At 39.6% G+C, this 20821-nt stretch overlaps 1 long non-coding RNA gene across 3 annotated transcripts; it reads right to left on the bottom strand.

Moving 5' to 3' along the window:
• Positions 1–188: 188 nt before the first annotated feature.
• On the bottom strand, positions 189–13957 carry LOC145647900 (uncharacterized). 3 transcript variants are annotated; one of them, XR_014116404.1, is made up of 6 exons: positions 13749–13957; positions 5506–5814; positions 4285–5087; positions 2225–2706; positions 2072–2139; positions 189–907 (listed from the first exon to the last, which is right to left on the bottom strand). It is a non-coding gene; the product is annotated as an uncharacterized LOC145647900 (long non-coding RNA). The 3 variants fall into 3 exon arrangements; XR_014116401.1 differs by having other exon boundaries at positions 189–2139; XR_014116402.1 differs by having other exon boundaries at positions 189–2139; positions 4285–4587.
• Positions 13958–20821: the final 6864 nt, after the last annotated feature.

The raw sequence follows: 20821 nt of genomic DNA, 5'->3' as shown, positions 1-20821 counted from the left end.
GTGAACCATACCACAGCTCAGTTAGAATGGTTTCCAGTTTAAGGTCCTAAAGACAAAGAAACAGACAGTGGCATCCAACTGCTGTCAGTGAACTGCACTCTACACACATTCTGCTGTCAAACTGCACCACACACACACGATGTACTTGATGAACAGTAGGTGTAAACAGAAACCACAACTCTTTCCTGCTTTGGCTCTTTATTTCTGAAACAACAATAGACTCTCACAGTGCAAGTGACGCATACAGAAAACGGTTAGCATTTGACTCTAAAATGACTTGCTTAATAACAGAAAAATGTGCTACTATTTAAAGATTAAATATACAAAAATGCTTCGAGATACAGAAAATGCAGAAAAGACAATCTGCTGACAAAAATCCATAATGTAACAATAAAACAAATAGTTTTTGCAAATGTACAGAACAAAAACGGTACTTGCTTGTAGGAGTCACAATTTTAGTTGTAGATTTAGCGGTTAGCCTCCTTTCCCAAGCAGAAGATGAACCCAAAAGGAATAAAACCCACGTACTCTGGTTCTTGGAGTGGCTACACTGTAATGTTATCAGTCTTAGTCCTGCCCCTGTTACTGTTAGTCCTCCACCTACAATTCCTAACTTATGCCAGTCAGAAACCACACCTGAAGTAACTAATTAGCAGTTAATTAGTAAAATACAGCAAATTATACAAAGTCAGCACTGAAACCAAGACAGAAGAACATAACAGTTAATTGGCTAGATACCATACAATAAAAGTCCCTGTGTGTGTGTGTGTGTGTGTGTGTGTGTGTGTGTTCAGGTTTGTTAATTTAGTTTGATCCTGGCATATTCTGTATTATCTCCATTATCCATTGCTCTGGGTGCTGGTCTGGTGGTGTTAATTTGGGCTACAGTAGAATACATTACATCATCCTGCAGAAAATATCACAATTACAAAATATTAACACACATACAGACTAATGCACACCCTGTTGAGTGGATTAATACAAGTGTTAATATAATAAATGTATTGTATTGCAGAGGTGTTAATGGGTGTTAATTGTAATATACATTTAATCCATAACTGCGCATGTAAATCTAATTCATGGCAGCACGTGTGTAATCTGTTTATACATTCACAAACATTTAAACACTCACCGGCCACTTTTATAAAGACACAGAAATCACCTGCAGTCTGTAATTTAATATGTGCACATATCTTGCAGGTGTGCACCACTGTTTACTGGGTGACCACTGGAGCACTGCTGAATGGATCCTACCTGAATGGTGGACCACTCTAAACAAAGAAGTGTCTCTGCAGTGGTAGTGTCTTTAGAGCATGTATGAGTGTGTAACAAGAAAAGCAGTGTGTCTGAAGTTTATACACAAGCCTGTGGAACTGTACACAGGTATATAACGCAGCTAGAAGATAACTGGATGTAGTGTAAAGGTGATCCTATTAAAGTAGCTGAGCAGAGTAACCATATACATACATCATCTGCCCTTTTTAATACAAATGATAAATGTGTGTTGATCAATTTTTCTTTAGTTAATGAGTGCTTACTGAAGAGAGCTTGAAAACTAGTCTGACCAAAATGAATTTTTCCAGTACACAAAAGATGCCCAGATGACATACTGCTATGGCCAAATAATCCAGTACGTGACCAGGCATGTCTCCATGGTGTACAGCATCTCATCATGCAACGGTGGCCGTAAATCACAAGTGGGTAGAACTTCATACGTTCAAGTGACCCCTTAGTATGGTTTGCGTTTTAGTACACACTGGATATTATGCATCATATTACTACAGGGAACAGTAAACATTATACGGTATATAATGAGTCCAGTACGCAGCATAAGTATGTAGTAAACTATTTTGTATATGGCCCAAATGTTTCTTGCCTCATGTCGGTGTTACATGAAGGGATTGGCTGGCAATTACATTATTTCGATCTTAACGTTGTAGTCATGTACAGAATGTCAGAACAATCATGCAGAAACAGTCACATTCACTGATCCAAGCTTTGACACTGTAGAACAGATCTGTGCACTGAATCAGAGTTCACTGATATTATAACATGGATGTGTGACACTCACCTGTGTCTGCTGATCTCTCCTCTGTCCTGTTTGTCCCTCTCTGCTCACCGTCTGTTCACGTCTCTGAACTACAAAATTAACTCAGTGTGAGATGGATGTGGATATGTATGTATTTATGTGTGTGTGTGTGTGTGTGTGTGTGTGTATGTGTACCTCTGTATCTCCAGCAGATGACTCCTCCTAATCCCATCAACAGCAGTAAAACCCCCACACCAGCTAATATGACATGACGTGTGTACAGTGGAGAAGTGTGAGCACCTGCATGTGGGAATGTGGGAAGCATTTATATTACATTTAAATGTATTAATTGTCATTTTAATATTATATTGTATGAATGTTTAACAAGCATTCAAAGCATATTCTTATTGCCACACAAGCAAATAGAAAAGAACATGAATGGGTCTGTAATACGTCTCTACAGGCTCAGTTTGAAGTTACAGAGTCAGGCATTATACTTCATTGAGAGTTTACATTAAATGACGCATTAAATAACTTTTATTCTCAGAAACATCACAGATTTAAAGAAACCATTTAACAATTTGGAGACGTCATTGTTGTAGTAGGTTTAGTTGAAGCTGTTGGACTTGATGTGTCAGTGTCCAATGGAGGAGGATTTACAGGTTTATATGGAGCCTCTGCAAGAATAGAAAAGTGTGATCAGTTATAAGTAATGAGGGTTCAGGGCTGTTATGTATTTAACAAGTTTAGATTTTGTACTACAGAACTGATGTATGTACAGTTTGGCCAAGCAGACGTGTTCAGTTCTCTGTGTGTCAGTGGTGGTGATACGTTGGCTACGTCTGAAGCTGCAGGGCTCTGTAGGTGCAGTGTGTCCTTTAGTCGTTTTCTGAGAGTGAATGAATTAGGGGCTCCTGGGTCGGGTCTCTCTCTCTCTCTCTCTCTCTCTCTCTCTCTCTCTCTCTCTCTCTCTCTCTCTCGCTCTCTCTCTCTCTCTCAGTTCAGTAAGCTTTATTGGCATGACCATATACAACTATAGTATTGCCAAAGCGGTATTACAACATGAACATTACACAACATTACAACCTTTGCAATTATGGAAATTAAGAATTCTGTTATAAAAGAACTTGAAGAGAAACTGTAATTGGTCTGAAATAATAATAATTAGAAGAAGTAAAAGTGAAAAGAAAGGAAAATAAATAAATAATAAGGATGGAAAATAATAAATACTTAATAATAACAAATAGTTAATAATAATAAATAGTTAATAATGATAAATAGCTAGGTAACTTTTATAAACTGGGTAATATAGTCTCTGTGTGTGTGTGTGTGTGTATGTTTGGGTGGGTTAATCACTGTCCCTCATCTTATGGCAGGCAGATATGTATCACCCAGCTAAAGTGCTGCTTTCCTTCTTTTTGCCCAGTAGGATGGGCAGTTTGTCAGTGTTAGACAGACACTTAAAGTTGGGGTGGACCGTCTCAGATTTTTTTTGCTGACAGAGTCTCTGTTCTCTGGGCAGCCATAACATTTATATCGGCTGGTCTGGACGGCCAGGCTGTGTTCTCTGCTTTGTGCTTGTGTTTGTGTTCCAGTGGGTGATGTAGTTTAGTTTGTGAAGTGTAATAATTTGGTTTGGTCTGATTGTTTGTACTTCAGACTGGTCCTGATGTGTTAGTGTTAGTGTGTGTTAATTAACTCAGTGTCAGCACCAGCTGTGAGAGGAGACTCTTCTCTCTGCTCTTTTTTTTCTCTCTCTCTCTCTCTCTCTCTCTCTCTCTCTCTCTCTCTCTCACACACACACACACACACACACACACATATTTATTACAACTCAAGGAGATGCGTTGACGTTCACCGCCTTGTTGTATTGTGAAAAGGAAGCGCAACGCTATTTTGTTTCATAAAGTCAAACGTTGTTTTTACCCCCATTCTTTGTCTTTTTAAAATTTTCTTTCTATCTCTCCCTCTCTCCGTCCCTCCTTCCTTCTCTCTCTCCATCTCTCGCTCCCTCCCTCCCTCTATCTATATACACTATGTATATATAACAGGATAGCGGACAAGAGTCATTAACTACATGCATGAAATACAAATACAAACAGAAGATGTAACTAGAAACAGACAGAAGTAGAACTGCAGATCCTGCCGCTGGATAGATTTTTTGTTTTATGTAGTACAGTAGTTATTGGTACAGATCAGTCACTATATGCAGTCAACAACATTTCATACATTAAATATACAAGAGGTTGGTTTACCTGTTACTTGGAGTTTGACGTCTATAAGATGATGACTGCTGATGCTACACCTGTACTGTCCCCAGTCCTCTTTAGTCAGACCAGATATGAATAGAGAGAAATTTCCTGGAGCAGTAACCAGCTTAATTCTATCAGTGTAACGGTTTGTCTGGTCAGTTGGGTAGATGAAATTAGATTCTTCTATAAAACTCCATCTGACGGTTTTTGGCTCGGCCAGCAGTTCAGTGCAGTAACAGGGCAGCAGGACAGACCCTCCCACGTATCCACTCAGCACTGTGGGAGGATTCACAACATCCTTACAGACTAGAGAGAGCAGAAACACTGACATGTTACACTACTGTTATGAAGTAACCTGTACAACCAGTGACATTCTTCTGTGAACCATCATATGAAGACAAAACAAATCCATTTGTGAAATGTTTAACATCCTTTTGTTACAGAATTGATGCAAGTTTATGCTCTCTGTCACATGCATTAAAATATAAATGGATTTGAAACATCGTGTAGAGTCAGTGGTTGTAGCCCATCTGGTGTAACACACAGTTAGTGTTAACCATCCTCCAACTCCAGTCATGGTCATTGTCTGACCACTGAACCACTGCTGGCTGGATATCTTTCACTGTCAGAACACTCTCAACCTACCAGTAGCACTGAATCCAGTAACACTGCTGTACCTGAACCACTCATACCAGTACAACACCCACTACCAAGCCTCCAGCACTGTAGTGGGATTGACGTGTGGAGAATGGTTCAGTATCCACATATACTGGGACATCTGTGGTCAGAAACTGACCAGTGATATCCTGCGTGCAGGGTGACACACAAACTGTGTAAGACACCAGGTGGACACAGTCTGTAATTATACCTACACATTCACTTATTAGAGGTACTGAAAGTGTTCAGTGAGGACAGGTGAAATGTATGTTAGTTGTGTTTAACTCTTCTAGACTGGTGACAGAGGGTGTCTGGTGACTAATATCTGAGGATAATGTGGTCCACATGTTAGATACATAAATATGTAATGGTGTTTCTCTATTTTTAAATGTCCTGTTTTTGAATTTTAGTAAAATGTGATGTATGTGTGTCTAATAAAGTTTGTGGTGAATGTATTTATATTACATTTATATTTATGTTTGAAAAGCGAAGTTCATGATGGAGATCCACCAGGCGAAATCTACTTAGGAGATTTTAATTTGTCCGTGTTTCTGAATAATATTTTACCTGAAACATAAAGTTTGATGTCTTTGTATTTATTCCCTTTAGTTAGACATCTGTAGTCTCCCTCATCCTCCTCAGTCAGGTGTGATATGAGTAGAGAGAGATTTCCTGGAGAGTGAGCAGTACCCAGCTGAAGTCTGTTTCTGTACTGTTCACTCTCACTGGAGATCTCTGTATAACTGGAGTTTTGGTGTTTCTGCCAGGTGAAACTCTCAGGTCTGGTTTGTGGGTCAGTGCAGGAACAGGGCAGTAGTACTGAGTCTCCTGCATATGCAGTGATGTCTGTGATCTTCTGATGTTCCAGTATACAGCCTGCAGAAACACACCAGTAGAAGACCTTCACTATCAATCCCCTCATGTGCATGTCCCAACATTTGAGTTTCATCTCTTTACTCTTTTCATCTCTTTTCTCTTTAACATGGCTTAACTATCTCAAGCACACAGTGATTTGTGATTGTTCAGAGTAACATTTACTATACAACCATGTACTGACTACTTACTTTACTCTGATTATTATGCTCTAGTCTGAGCACTGAATCCGATATGCATGGGTTATATGTAATTAGATATAACTGCACCACAATGACACATTGAGTTCAAGGTTTGGTTTACAACTGAAAGCAGCCTACTAACCAAATCTTAAATTCTACCTTACATGTTCAGGTAATATACAACACACACACGCACACACACAATTTTATTCTCACCACCTACTTTATTAGAAACAGTAACATCACCCATTGGCACTAGTGTCCACATGTGCCTTTAAAGTGCCTTTTATAGGTGGTCAGAGATGTCGTCTCTAACTGAACTCTTATAGATGTTTTCAGTGTTTCTTATAAAGTAGCTACTGAGTAGATATTTGATGATCTACAGAAGTAGAGAGAAGGTTACACTCACCATCAGCAGCATGGAGCACAAGGAGCAGATAAACACACACCTGCATTCTTACTGAGTTACACACAAAATACACACAGCTACAGCAGGACTGCTGATACACACCATACACACACGCTTCAGAACTACACTCTACTGAATAATATGACAACTACAGTTATAGTGCAGAGGAAGTGCATTCAGATGAAGTTCTGACCAACGTCTATCCCCAACACAGACACACATAAGTAAGAATGACAACATTCTCACTCACATATATAGTGATCCTGTAGGGTTTAATACATTGTCATTTGGTATGTCTTCTTTCTTCTTTATCAGTCAGTAATCTAGCAGATAGTTTCACATCATCAGTGAGAACGTCGACATTGTAACTTGAACGTTTCAGTCCGTTGTCATAGAGACAAAATGTGGTTGCCAGTGGGAGTGACCTAAAATGACCTCCCTCAGTGCCGTTTGGTCAGTTCATTTCTCTATGACATAGTCCAAAGCTTCGAATCAGTACAATAAAGAAGAACCTCAAATGCTTCACAGGACTTTATATGCACATCATTTCCAAAAAGGAAGTAAAAACACATCTGCAGTTAAAAACAAACCTGCATTCCACAACACACTACATACAGCTACAGCAGTAATGCTGCTACACATCTTATACACTCTACAAAACTACAGTGTACTGAACACTGAAAACTGCAGCCCAGACTACAGTCTGTCTAGTGGAACCACCATACAACTATAACCTGGAACTCTACAACTCTCTCAGTAGAACTCCACTGAAATTCTCCACCCACTAATATCCACAGTAGAGGGGAAGTGTGTTCAAGTGCAAAATAAATTATTCCTCCACTTCTTTCTCTCTCACATACAGAAACGCACACACATACAGACTAAATCTAACAGTGAAACAGTGTCTTTCTAGTGTCATAACTTCCTCCTGAGCTTCCCAGTGTTCAGTCCCCATCCTCAGTAAAGTGATCCTGCAGTAAGAAGTAGTGCTACACAGTGATCTCCCTCAGCACTGTTTGGTCACATCATTTCACACCTGCACTTAGTGATCAGAGGACCAAACTGAATGTGTAGCTTAGCAAATATTAGACAGATCAGACAGGAAGAGCTCTAGATTACATGCTGATCAAAATAAACATTGATCATTTAATCAGGTAAACATGAGCATTGTCTGATAACATTCATATTATTCATAAAGTACAGGTAGAATGCAGCAGTCTATGATCATGTTGTAGTTTTCATACTATTAAGAAAAAAACTACTTAAGAGAAGCTGTGAAATCCACCCACTGACACAGAACCACTAAAGGAGTCACCAAAGTAAAGACGACTTTGGATGTAGACAGTACAATGTCATCACAACCCAACAGTTATCACAGGAAATAGAAACATTTTCTCACCTTTTCTCTGTTACTTTGTTCTTTTTGTTGTTAAAGCTGTCAAAAGCTGTTTAACAACTGTTTGCTAAATGCTGAATATCTGTAAAGTAACTAATTGAGGCTGTAGGCTAGTGTGCACTGCAGTGTCACAACAACAACAACAACAACAAATAAAAACTGTAAAAAGACAACCTCCCCACCCCCCAAAAAAAGTACAAATACTAATAAATAAATGTATAAATATAAGAACTGAGAACAGCAATAGAGAGTGGGTTTCCTTGCCTAGTACCTCTATGCACATTTTGTGATGGTACTACATTAGTACTGACTGTGGCCTTAGGTGTGGTTTTAAAGATTTTATGCAATGTGAGGAGAAAAACTTCCAGTTTTCTTTATTGAAGGCCTTCTCTGCATAGCAGTTTCTAATATGTGGAGTGAGGTGTAACATATTTGTCACGGTTGGCCGGGCAGCCAGAGGGAGGGACACACCCACTCCTGCTAGGGATCACACTAAACACCTGCCTCATTCCCAGTCTCCTGCCTACTAATCACCTTCACCTGTTCCTTGTTCATTCTCTCTATTTAAACTCACAGGTCAAGAGAGAGTGCAGCACATTAGTGGCCTGTCGGACTGCTCACTCCCAACGTGTACATCGCTACAAGGACTATTGGAACAGAGTAGTGTTTGTCGTTAGTAGCGGTATCGTCACATATTGACAATGGAAAATAAAGAGCACTTTGACGCAACCTTGCCTCTCGCTCCCTCTGAACTGCCACCGTCACAGTATTAGGTTAAGTAGTCTACCCTGTTAATGGCTGAGTGTCTCCTTTGATGAAACCAGTTTGATCAGAGTGTAACAGTGATGGACTAATATGTTCTAATCTAATGGCTAATGCTTTGCAAATTTTTTTATCCATTGTTTGTTTCCAAGAGATGATATAGTTTTACTTAGAGATCGGGTTTGTACTTAGAGATGTAGATTTAATTAAAAGGACCAAATAAGGACGGACTTTAGTAAAACGTGTTCAGAGTTGTAGACCAGTACCACAGACCAAACATCTTTCACCTCCAAGGCAGCCTGACTGCTGTCCAAGGTGCTGAAACTGTACCCTTCAGCCAGGTTCAGAACCTGTGCTGTACACAGCTGCCCTGTATATGGCTGCCCAGTGGGACCCAGACAGGAGCCCCTGGTGCTTCCTCAGCTGTAGCTGTAGCCACTCACCTTCCCATCAAACCAAATACACCAAAAGGTCTTTGGAGGGCGTATATCCTACATTTTTCCTTTATTTTATAATTTTCTTTGGTGTCCTCTTACAATGTTTTTGTGGCGTTATCTTCCAAAAAGAGTCATAATTCAGTTTTACACAACCATTTTCCAACCTCTCTTTATCCCTTGGAACAGGCAGTTTCTGTTGCTGTGCCTTTAAGATGTAAGATAAATGAGCTCTGTTCTGATTGGCTGCCCTGTATTGTGCTTCATTTAAAAAGCACTAAGAGCTGAAATATGTCTGAAAACTGCAATGTAGGTGTTAGGGGTTAAACTGCTGTAGGCCAAAGAGGCAGAGATAAGTAAATGAGCTGGTTCTCATGACATCAGAGAAACAGTGATTTCAAAACAGGTTATTTTTACAGATTATATTCTATATATAGAATGTAAGGAATTGGAGAGTAAACAATGTGTTTTGAAAATGTAACAATATTTACATATTACTTAAAAATTATTTATTTCAATAAAGTGAGTGACATTCAGTTTTCCATGGTAGGGGCCCTTTAAGGACATGGGCCCAGATATGACTTTGGCAAAACCAATAAGCAGAGTCAGTCTGCACTGTTTGTATTTGGTACCTTTTGTGGTGCTGTGGTTGTTAAGGTGCAGTTCCATCTCTGAATCAGCATCTCACCTATTCCCCTTCAGTCTTGTTGTTACACTTGTATTCCACATTATGTTTGAGTTACTGTTTCTTTTCAAGAACACAGAAGGTAAACACATGTGCTACAGTTTACAAACTTGATGCAAATTCCTGAACGCTATACAAATTCAGAAAACACTTTATTCAAAATGACGTGTGCTATATTTTGGAAATGCGAGGCAACTTCAGAAAACAGTTCCGTTGTGTTGTGACTGAGTTTGCAGCATTTCTGAAGTTGCACTGCATTTTGGATCTGTAGCAAACGCGTTTCCATTCTAATGAATTTGCTTTTTTTAAATTTTTGCATTTTCTGCACAATGGGTCTTCACACCCACCGTAGAGCTGGACCTGGATACCTCACTTGTCTTGCCAAATGTATTTATCCAACACTAGTCCAACTCTATATCCTGTAGGTAGTGAGTTCTGCCCCTCCTCAGGTCTCCATGGTAAGACAGAGTAGTATCATCTTGGATATGATGAGTATGTCAGAATTCATGAGATCAGAACTCACTGTAGCCTCTTCCTGGAACCCACCCCCACGCCCCACTTAGTAAAACACACAAAGCCACCAAACAAATACATCATACACCACATGTAAAGGACTGTACCACATATACAATCAACCACAATGAGGTGTGACCTCTGTCACAGGCAGCTGGATACATAAGTGGGTAGTGAACATGAGCTGCATCATATACAGAATGAGGAAAAAATGAGGAAAAAATACCACTAACAGAAACAGTGTGTGTGTGTGTGTGTGTGTGTGTGTGTGTGTGTGTGTGTGTGTGCAGCAGCATGTGCTCAATTGATTGACAAATGAGGAATAAATAACACAAACAGAAATAAACAATTGAGCACATTTCACCCATAGCACCCAGTGCACCCAGATTAGCAATACATATGTGAGGAGGAAGCGGTGCATGCTGGGAATTCTCACATCTGTAAACTGGTAGCCATGACTATGGTGACATCAGAATAACTTAGGAATAAATAAGAAAACAGTCTTTAAACTGGAGTCACTGGAATTTATGCTGCCAGAGTCAGTTAATGATTGACTGATTAAACCATGAAGTTCAGAGCTGAATCTCTGTCACTGATGAGGATTTGGAAACTGTTTGACAGTCTTCATGGGTGAGTGAAAGAAGTAAACATGTCATTCACACACCACTAAGAGGAACAGCACAGCAGAATTTTAAGCACACGGACCCAAAAAGGAAGCATTCGCATATGCATGTCTGTGTGTGTGTGTGTGTGTGTGTGTGTGTGTGTGTTATTTATGTATTGCTAAAGTGCACCAAGTTTAGCAATACATATGTGAGGAGGAAGAAGTGCATGCTAGGAAACTGTACTGTCTCTATGGTTTTATTTTTTTCTTATTTGTTCATTTTTTATTTGTCAATTTTTCTAAGCCTCTATAAGATAAGAGGAACAACATAGGAGAACTTGAAGCCCAAACACCCAACAAGAAGAGAGAGAGAGTGTGAGTGAGTGTGTGTGTGTGTGTGTGAGAGAGAGAGAGAGAGCAGGGCAGGGGGTGTTTTTGCATCTACAAGTATCACTTTGAATGTACATTTACTGTGTGTGTAAAATTGTCTTTCTCCAAGTCCTTCAGATGTGGGTCTGGCCATCCTGCAGCAGCTGTGCATGTTTTTGTGTGTGTGTGCGCGTGTGTATGTGCGTGAGAGAGAGAGTTAGTTATGTATTGTTAAATTGTTAAACAGTGCTACAAGTTTGCTAGGAGGAAGAGGTGCTTGCTGGGAAACTGTACTGTTTTTGTGATATTACAGTTTTTTGCAAGACAGAAAAACGGGGACATGTGACAATAATTGAAACCACTAACTCATGTAGCCCATCTCCTGACCTGTTATACTAAACCAAAAGCACCTTCTCTGATTTACACTCATTCTGTATTTCTAAAACACATTTTTTTTCAATACGCTAAACACAATTCTCTATATTGGACACATCATTCAACAGAAATCTGTGTGTTTCTTATAGAAAACCCTCAAATGCAAATGATACATCCATTTATCAATTAACCAAACCCAGTACTCATAGGTGAAGACAATTATGACTAATTTGTACATGGAGCACTATACTTTTTGTAAAGCCTGAGCACTATAAAGAGGCCACAGGCTCGATGTCTTGGTTGGATATCAATGGAGGTCAATATTGGAAAGAGAGGATGAGGACGAGGAAGAGCAACTATCACAGATGAGCTTTGGGCCACTTTGGTTGACCATATGGTTAAGCATGTGCTGTGTTTCAGGAAAGCTGAGCAGGGGTCCAGCCTAATCTGAGTCACTACACTGTACGGAGTGTCAGGAAGTACTATAGTCAGTGTCGCTGAGCAACATGGGGGTAAACCATATAAATAGGCTAAAACAAACAAACAAACAAACAAACACTGTCTAAAAGTGGGAGACAGCTGTCTGGATGAAACCCGCTGGGAAGTCCTGATAGCTGAGACCTCCTGATTGAAATGGATTTATTCATTACCAGTCCAGCTCTTGAACCCGCAGGTAGTGAGCTCTGCCCCTCCTCTGGTTTCCATGGTAATATAGAGTAGTACTGTCTTGTTTGACTGCTAGCTCAATAAGGGATATGATGGGCATGTCAAAATTCACGAGATCAGAATCCTCTGTAGTCTCTCCCCCAAACCCACCCACACTCGGGAAAACACACAGAGGCACCAAACACATACATCACACACCACATGTAAAGGACTGTACCACATATATACAAGTGAGCACATTTCACATACCACACCATAATAAAAAACAAGTTGTTTTTATAAATGTACAGATTTATAGAGCAAAATTATCCTTGTAAGAGTCACAATACTCTTGTACTCTTCTTGTTTCTCAATTTTGTCAGTCCTACTAATGTCCCTACAATTCCTACCTTATGCTGGTCTTAAGTAACTAATTAGCAATTAGCAAGTAATTAGTTACTCTCTACCGGACCGAACCACAGCGCAGATTTCAGTGCCACTTAACGGGTCAGGTCGATGAAGAATCAAATTTACTTTATTTTTGCTTAACCCAGGTGGCCAAGACATGTTTGGAGTCCATAATTTGCTCCTTTAGAAAAAAAGCTGCTAACATTGCTAACAAACACTGGAAGCCAACAGCAACGATAGCTAATAGGATTTGTAAATAAGTCAGATATCGAGCTACATGTCCTCAAACCTCATCCAGGTCGCTTCCCGGTGACGTGTTTCTTCACTTGTCTAGTTCACAGTGAGTTATACGACACACCGACTAGTCTGGGAGACATTTATTAACACTTGGATGCGGTTTGACTGGCTTGAGAGAAGTTTGTGGGCATGCATTTACGAAGGCTATATTTGAGCTGCTGTTGACCTCCAGTGTTTGCTAGCAACGTTCGCATTTAACAGCTTTTGTTCTAAACTAAAGAGGCAAAATTTGGACTTCAAACATTTCTTGGTCGATAGACAGAATCTGGGGTAAGTGGTGAGCTGCTGCTCTCTGCTGATCTCAGATATAAATACCTTTGTGTAAATGAATGTATGAGGATGAGAACACCTGTAACGAAAAGGTAACACTCACCATCAGCAGCGTGGAGCACAAGGAGCAGATAAACACACACCTGCATTCTTACTGAGTTACACACACACTACACACAGCTACAGCAGGACTGCTGATACACACCGTACACACTCTTCAATACAGTCTACTGAATGACTTCACAGCTACACTTATAGTGGAGAGGAAGTGTATTCAGATGAAACTCTGACAAACTAACCACAACACACACACACCAAATATAGAGATGCGGTAGGTTTTGTAAGTTGTCATGTGGTACGTCCTCTTTCTTCCTTCCTGAGTGATCTATCAGATATTCTCACATTGTCAGTGAGGACGGTCTCATTCTTAGTTAAGTGGCTCCGTCCTTTGTCATAGAGACACGATGTAGAAGCTCAGGGGGTGAGACTCAACATAACCTCCCTCACTGCTGTTTGGTCAGTTCATTTCACTACGACACCCAAAGTACTTCAGAGGCTTATTAATGAAAATAGTGTAACACTTCCTACCTGGAGTGAGGAACAGGTGCTACGGGGTAACCGCGATGCGTGGAGTTAACATGGAGTGACACACACTGGTGTGGGCAATCTGAAAGACTTTTATTCTCTCCTGGACCACATCAAGCCAGATCACACGGCTACCATCACTGTATTTATATGTAAAAGAAACAGTAAAAAGCACCGTACAGCGTTACCAAAGAAAAAGGAGTGTTGAGAGGGCGAGCAGAAAGGTGACGATTCTGCGCTCTGTCTCGCGCTCTGTCTCGCGCTCTGTCTCGCGCTCTGTCTCGCGCTCTGTCTCGCGCTCTGTCTCGCGCTCTGTCTCGCGCTCTGTCTCGCGCTCTGTCTCGCGCTCTGTCTCGCGCTCTGTCTGTCTGTTACTCAATCTACATAACCATAAAGCTCCCTCTTAAAGGCGCAGTACAACTGTGTCTGTTACAACAGCATGTGGAATTACAGCAGCCACAGAACTGGCTACCTGAGACTTTCAAAAAGTTTGAACAGATATTTAAAGGAGCATTTAATTTCAGAGCATTATTTTTACCCACAATGCAGTGCATGAAACATAAGTCAGGGTGAATTTTAATTGCACATTTTCATCTTGAGTAGTGTGGTTCAGTTTCAAATTTGATGTGGAATTTGTTTGCAGAAGTAACATGTTTGTTGGCCAAAAAACTGGTCCTCACTCTGTAAGAATGTCACTCCATCACTAGAGATGTGAACTCTACACACACCACAAATGTACTGTTGCTTTCAGCTTCTGCGTGTGGGTTATATAAATCCACCTGATAAAAAGAACTGCCAAATCTTTATCGAATTTATCAACTTTTACAATACGTTTTCAGATCATATCTAAAGCTGCACTATGTAGAATGTATGTTGTCCACTAAACTATCTGACAGAAACCTTGGCCTCACCATTAAGAAACAATGTCATTGTGAGGACTTACTGTGCCCTGGGCCTACATGGCACTGTGTTTACCGTCCCCTCTGCCCTGGTGGCACAATGTTTACCATGCCCTGGGCCCTGGGTGGTGCTGTGTTTACTGTGCACAAACTCAGGCATCTGAATAGAAATAAAGGTTTTGAGTGAGACCTGAATGGGTCTTCATTTGTTTTGACAAAACAATCATAGCAGTCTCTAACACACCAATCAGGGGCGAGGGAGTTATAATATCAGCGGTGTTGGTGATATTTGTCATTGTTTCATACACATATTACTTAAGTCATGGAAAATATGTAATTCTAAAACAGACGTGGCAATGTGACAAATATACATTAACCTCCAAACTCTCTGACTGACCTGTGACTCATTTCTAAATCAGTTTGGAGTTCTTTCAAATCAAAGTTTATTTATATAACGCTTTTTTACAACAGATGTTGTCACAAAACAGCTTTACAAATGTCCAAGTCCAAGCTACCAGTGAGCAAGCGAAGGGCAACAGTTGCTAGACAAATCTCCCAAGAGGAAGAAGTAAGAGGAAGAAACTTTGAGAGGAACCAAGACTCAAAAGGGGGGCCCATCCTCCTTTGGCTGACAATGGTCACCACAATAATAACAATTTTAAAAAAAAAGAATTTAATAAGTGAAAAAATAAGCAATTAATGTCTAGTCCAACTTTCTAGAGGTCCTGTTCTTGTCCCGATGTGTTGTCTTGTATGTTGATTCACTATGATGATCTGATCACAGCAGTTGGTGCAACATCCAGGCCCCTCTGAGTCTGTCAGGGTTCAAAATCAGATTTATCACCTCTGGTTTGGTGTCAGATAAAGTAATAAGAATTACAGTAACACTGCTTCTAAGGCAGTAACTAGAGGAGCCATAATTGTAAAAATACGTATACAGTTCTGGTTTGACCGTTTGAGCAGTGACTGAATCAGAAATCAGACTTCAGAATGCTATAGTGATATTTGTCATTGTTTCATTCACATATTACTTAAGTCATGAGAACTATGTAATTCTAAAACAGACATGGCAATGTGACAAATGAACATTAACCTCCAAACTCTCTGACTGTGCTGTGACTCCATTTAAAGAATGTACAATGTATGGTAGCTAGGTCTGACATTGAGGATTTTAGAGAGGATCTAATGTTTTTTAATGTTTGTGCATTTCAGAGTAAGAATTTTAGTTCTTTTTTCAAATGTATTTGATCTTATATGACTTAATGTCTGTACTGGATCTGAAAATCCCCTTGTCCTGTAACAGATAACTTTATTATATATCTCTAGGATAAGGTAAAACCATGCATATTAAAAGTAATATGTTTTAATCCATTTTATTCTTAGATTTAGTGCTTAGATTTTTGCCAAGGCCCAATCCCCTCTCATTTTTGCTCCTACCCCTTGTTTTCAAGTGTCATCTTGCCCCTTGGGACTGAGTTACAAAGGGTAGTGGTTGAAATCTTCCCCCTTGCTTCTGCATCCATTTTTCAATGATTCACAAAGAATTCTGAGAAATTTCTCATAACACTCAATTTTGAGTGAGACTCTGAATCCCTCAGTTTGGAGGGCCATTTAGCCCTAAGACCTCACCCTAGCCCTCTATCAGAGACCCAACCCCTACTCATGAACACTGCATATGGAGGGCCACGGCTAAGTGGTAGGGTCAAGGGGTGAAATGTGATTGGGCCCAAGTGAAGGTGTATGAGGCTGTAAAGGAAATGCTACATGCTTGGGTGATTCACATACAGTCAGTAGTATCATGTTCTCCAGGAAAAAATGCTAGAGGCACAGGAACATGGGAAATAATGATGTTTCTGGGAGCCACAATGACTGGATTTAGAACCTTTGTGCTAGCTGAGCTGTTTTTTAAAAAGAAACAAGTGATCTGAGCGAGCTGTTAGTTGTGGTTTTGGTCCTTGTGCTTTTAACCAGCAATTTTTAGTATTAAGTGTAACGGCTCATAGCAAAGGCACAGTCTAATTATAACTGATCACCCAGGCTCTGTTTAACTGGCTTGTCAAATATCTTTCAAATACATAAATAAATAGAATAATACAAATATTTACACTTTATTACACTTTATATTTACACTCTGTTGCTGATTTTATGTATTTATGCTGTGTGATGTTTGCTGTATTTATGTATTTTATGTTTATAAAGTGTCATGGCTACACTATAAGTAGCGTATGCAGATTTTGTCCATCAGTAGACTGGTTGTGTTACATGGCTGCTTTAACGGTAAGTTGTCAACAAGGAGGCTTTTTTAGCTTTCTGGTGGTTTCTCAAGCCTCCTCTTTCTTCCCCCACAGACACCCCCACACTGAAACCACAACATGCATGTCCAGTTCACAGAGGCACCAGGGGCCCTGTGGGCTCTGTGAAACTACACAATGAAAAAACAGACCTCAGGTGTACTCAGGACTCACAAGACCCCACATTACTGTAGTGACATCCTTGTGGACTTCAGTGAAGTACTGCAGAGAGAGTTCTGGACTGATCTCTGGAGTCAGTGTGTGTCCACAGTGGTAGTGGAGTTCTGGGTGTAGAGTTGTCAGTGTGTGCTGGGAGCTCAGTGGTGTTTCCATAGTGACAATGCTGCTGAGTTTGTGTCTTCTCTTCACTGAAGGTAAGTGTCAAATTCTCTTTTAATGCTGAATTGCATTAAATTGTACATTTATTTGTTAATATAAAAATGTTATTTAAGCAAGCTGACTTTTTTTGGGTAGAATTGGAAAAAGGTTTTGCTTAACAAATAATTATTAAATATTTCTGCATATCTTATGATTCCATCTTATGAAGTCTGTGTACTTTTTAATATAGTTAAAATATAATTGTCCTATATTTTCTGGTATACGTTTCTATAGGCTACACTGTAGTAAAGAGTAGAAGACAATTACATGTTATTGCTTTAGTACGTCTTTGTCTCCATGTGCTTTTGTATGTTTTCGTTTGTAGCTCCTCCCCTGCTCTGCTCTGACGTGTCTCATGTGAGTTTTGTCTCTTACCCCTCCCAGTAATTGTTCCCAGATATTCCCTGTTTGTCTCCTGCTGTATAAATACCCTAATGCTAATGTTTGCAGTCATGGTCAGTGTATGACCCTACTTTCATGTAAATACTTGTGTCATGAAATAACTCAGCTCAGTGAATACATCAGATATAACATACAGGCTCCACTTTTACAGCAGTGTTCTTAATCTATTAGTGGTGTGAGAAAAATATGGTTTGTGGACTAAATTGTGGTAGAAAAGTATTTGATATGTGTATGGCATCTTAATGTGAATATGTGCAGTTTTTAAAATCAGTAAACATTTTGCTCTCAAAACACCTTATGAACCCCCCAGAAGAAGGAGGAGACTGTTCTGGTCTGAGAGCTCAGGATGTCTGACGTCTGCTGTGGTTTCATTTCTCACAGTTCCAACCAGTGGGCAGTGGATACCAGATCAGAATCTAAAGCCCATTTTAGACCAGAAGTGACAACCGTGCTGCTTCGACACCTCTGCAGCTGAGCTGTGGTCACACACAAGCTCAGTTTCCTTCTAGTCTATTTCTTGCCTTATGCCATGACAGGCTTATCAGTGGTTTCTAGCTAGAAATAGTACAAAATACTACATTTATTCGGTAAAGTGTAGTTTATTAATCAAAACAGCACAACTCTGACTGCTGGGTCTATTCTAATGTGAAATTGGGACAAAGGATGATGTTTTAAACACAAACTAAAACTAGGACTAGGCTCCAGTGTGTTCTCAATGGCAGGTCCAGTTTGAATTTAATTTAGTACAAAACAGGTTTAGTATGAGTAGGACTGGTATGGTTACTGATAATTTGGGTAATATTGTGTACTGTGAGGAGAGATGTCAGTACTTCACTGAGAAAAGGGACTGCTCATGTACTACCCAAACCATGTCCATGTTCAAAGGCTGATTGATAGAGTTTATCAAAGTTCAAATAGCTTCTTATTGTGAGTAATGCAGGTTTTTGTTGTTTGTTTTTGACTCATTCAGTAAATCCAGAAATGCATATTACTCACAAAAAATCTTAAAGAACTTTTCTGCATAAGCAATGGTCCACAACAAATTATTGTGATGTGGAAGCTGAAAAAGCAAACAAAAAGCAGGTCCTCTCACTATCTAGAAATTCTTGAATGTGTGTATATGTGTGTGTGGGTGTGGGTATGTGTGTGTGTGTGTGTGTGTGTGTGTTTGCATGCTTATAGTCTCTGGAGACATAAAGCAGACAGCATTCTGTAGTGACAGTGCATAATAGTTCAACATATATTTGCCAATAAAACAAATTTGATGCAATGAATAAAATATTAAGTACACAGGACATCATAAGATAGTGCAAACATAAAATATATCAAGCAATGAAAAAGTAATGCAAAAATGTGTATATGCGCAAGCTTTGAGGTGATTAACTCTATAAACTGCATTTTAAAACTATAAACTTAGAAAGAGGAGTTTGAGAATAAGAGTGAGGGGATAATATATCTGTTTGTTTCTCTCCTCTACATTAGACTCCACCCCCTTTGCTTTATAATGAGCATGTGTGTCTCCTATATGGTTTCACAGATGCAGCGTCATGGTCAGTGTGGGGTTGTGGGATACATCACAAAGGAAGAAACAACCAGAGTCCTCACAGGTCAAAGGACATGATGGCACTGTGTGTGGTTTTGTATGTCTCTGTAAAGCTGGTGATGTGAACTTGAAAAGAAACATAAGAGCTCTGGCCAAGTTCATTTGTTCCCAGTTCCTCTCTGCTGGGTGGACATTAGGGTCTGGAGTACTGAAGTAATGCTGTGAGAGTTCTGGATTCAGTGTGTGTCCACAGTGGTAGTGGAGATCTTGGTGTAGAGTTGTCAGTGTGTGCTGGGAAGTCAGTGGTGTTTTCATAGAGACAAGGATGCTCAGTTTGTGTTTTCTCTTTACTGTACTTCCTCTCACTAAAGGTGAGTGTGAAATTTTCTCTTAATGCTGAGTGACATGAAACTGTACATATATGTGATAATCTAAAAATGTTATTAAAGTGAGTTGAATCATTCAAGATTTATTTGGCCAAATTAGAATCATAACCTGGCTGGTCTTAGAATGAAAAAATATGATTAAATGGTCCAGAATGCAAACAGACTATATCTTTGCATGAAGTAAAGTTTATTAACCAAAAATAAATCAAAAAGTCAAAAGATGTTATTTCAGAAAATGAAAAGACAGGTTAGGGAAAATGAAGGGAAAAAGAAATACAAAATAAATTGGTAAAAAGAGCTGGGAAAAGTTAAAGAGTAGGGCTAATTTTGTTGGAGCGCCTGGCACAGGACAAGGTGCTTTTTATAGCTTTTTATATCGTCTGAAGAAGATGCGTACTCTCTTCAACTTCTTGCATTCTGAGCCTTTATATTTGAAATAAAAGTAGAATTTTTAAACTGGTGTCCATGGAGTGGATGTATGTAAACTCTGATTATTGATGTGGTGCTTTGATGCTACTCACCAGCTGGGGTGTTCTCCACTTTGACTGCCTCTGTAATAGATTCCCCTACTCCATCCAGATCCTCTCTTACATCTACAGATGTTGTTTTTTTCCCCAAAAAATCAATAAAAATGCAATTACATAACAAAGTACAGGAACATATTTAAAGTGAGCAAACATCATGTCCTACTGTGTGTTCTTAATGTAAAGCTAGATTTATGCAAGAAAGTACATCTGCACCTTCTACATGTACACTGTGGTCCAAAGAGCAAATCTCTCCCGTTGACTCTATGATCATAATGTGTTCAGCAGTTATGCTCCGGATGGTACGAACCTCCTTACAGTCCTCCTGTTTCTTGAGTGAGAAATGAGAAATAATCAGTGATGAATTGTAAAGGAAATGAATCATCCATTGACCCCACCTGGGCAGTGGAAACTCCACTAATGGACAGCATATTTTGGATTGCCATCTGTACAAGTCAGGAAAATGTGAAGGCAAAATAAATAAAACCGTGGATGCAGTAAAAAAGATGTAGACACTTACACTTTCTCCCAGATTGGCACAGTAATGTTGCTTAAACCAAGCAATGGGAGCAGGGTCTCTATGACTCTTCTGGCTTCTGGTAATAATATTAATAATGAAGTTGTCCCTTGGCATCTAGAAAGGGCAGAAGAAA

This window comes from Electrophorus electricus, chromosome 2 (genome assembly GCF_041902795.1).
Source record: "Electrophorus electricus isolate QZ-2024a chromosome 2, ASM4190279v1, whole genome shotgun sequence".
In the NCBI taxonomy this organism is placed as follows: domain Eukaryota; kingdom Metazoa; phylum Chordata; class Actinopteri; order Gymnotiformes; family Gymnotidae; genus Electrophorus; species Electrophorus electricus.
Note: the sequence above shows the minus strand (reverse complement) of the source record. Positions and strands in the feature narration are given on the sequence as shown.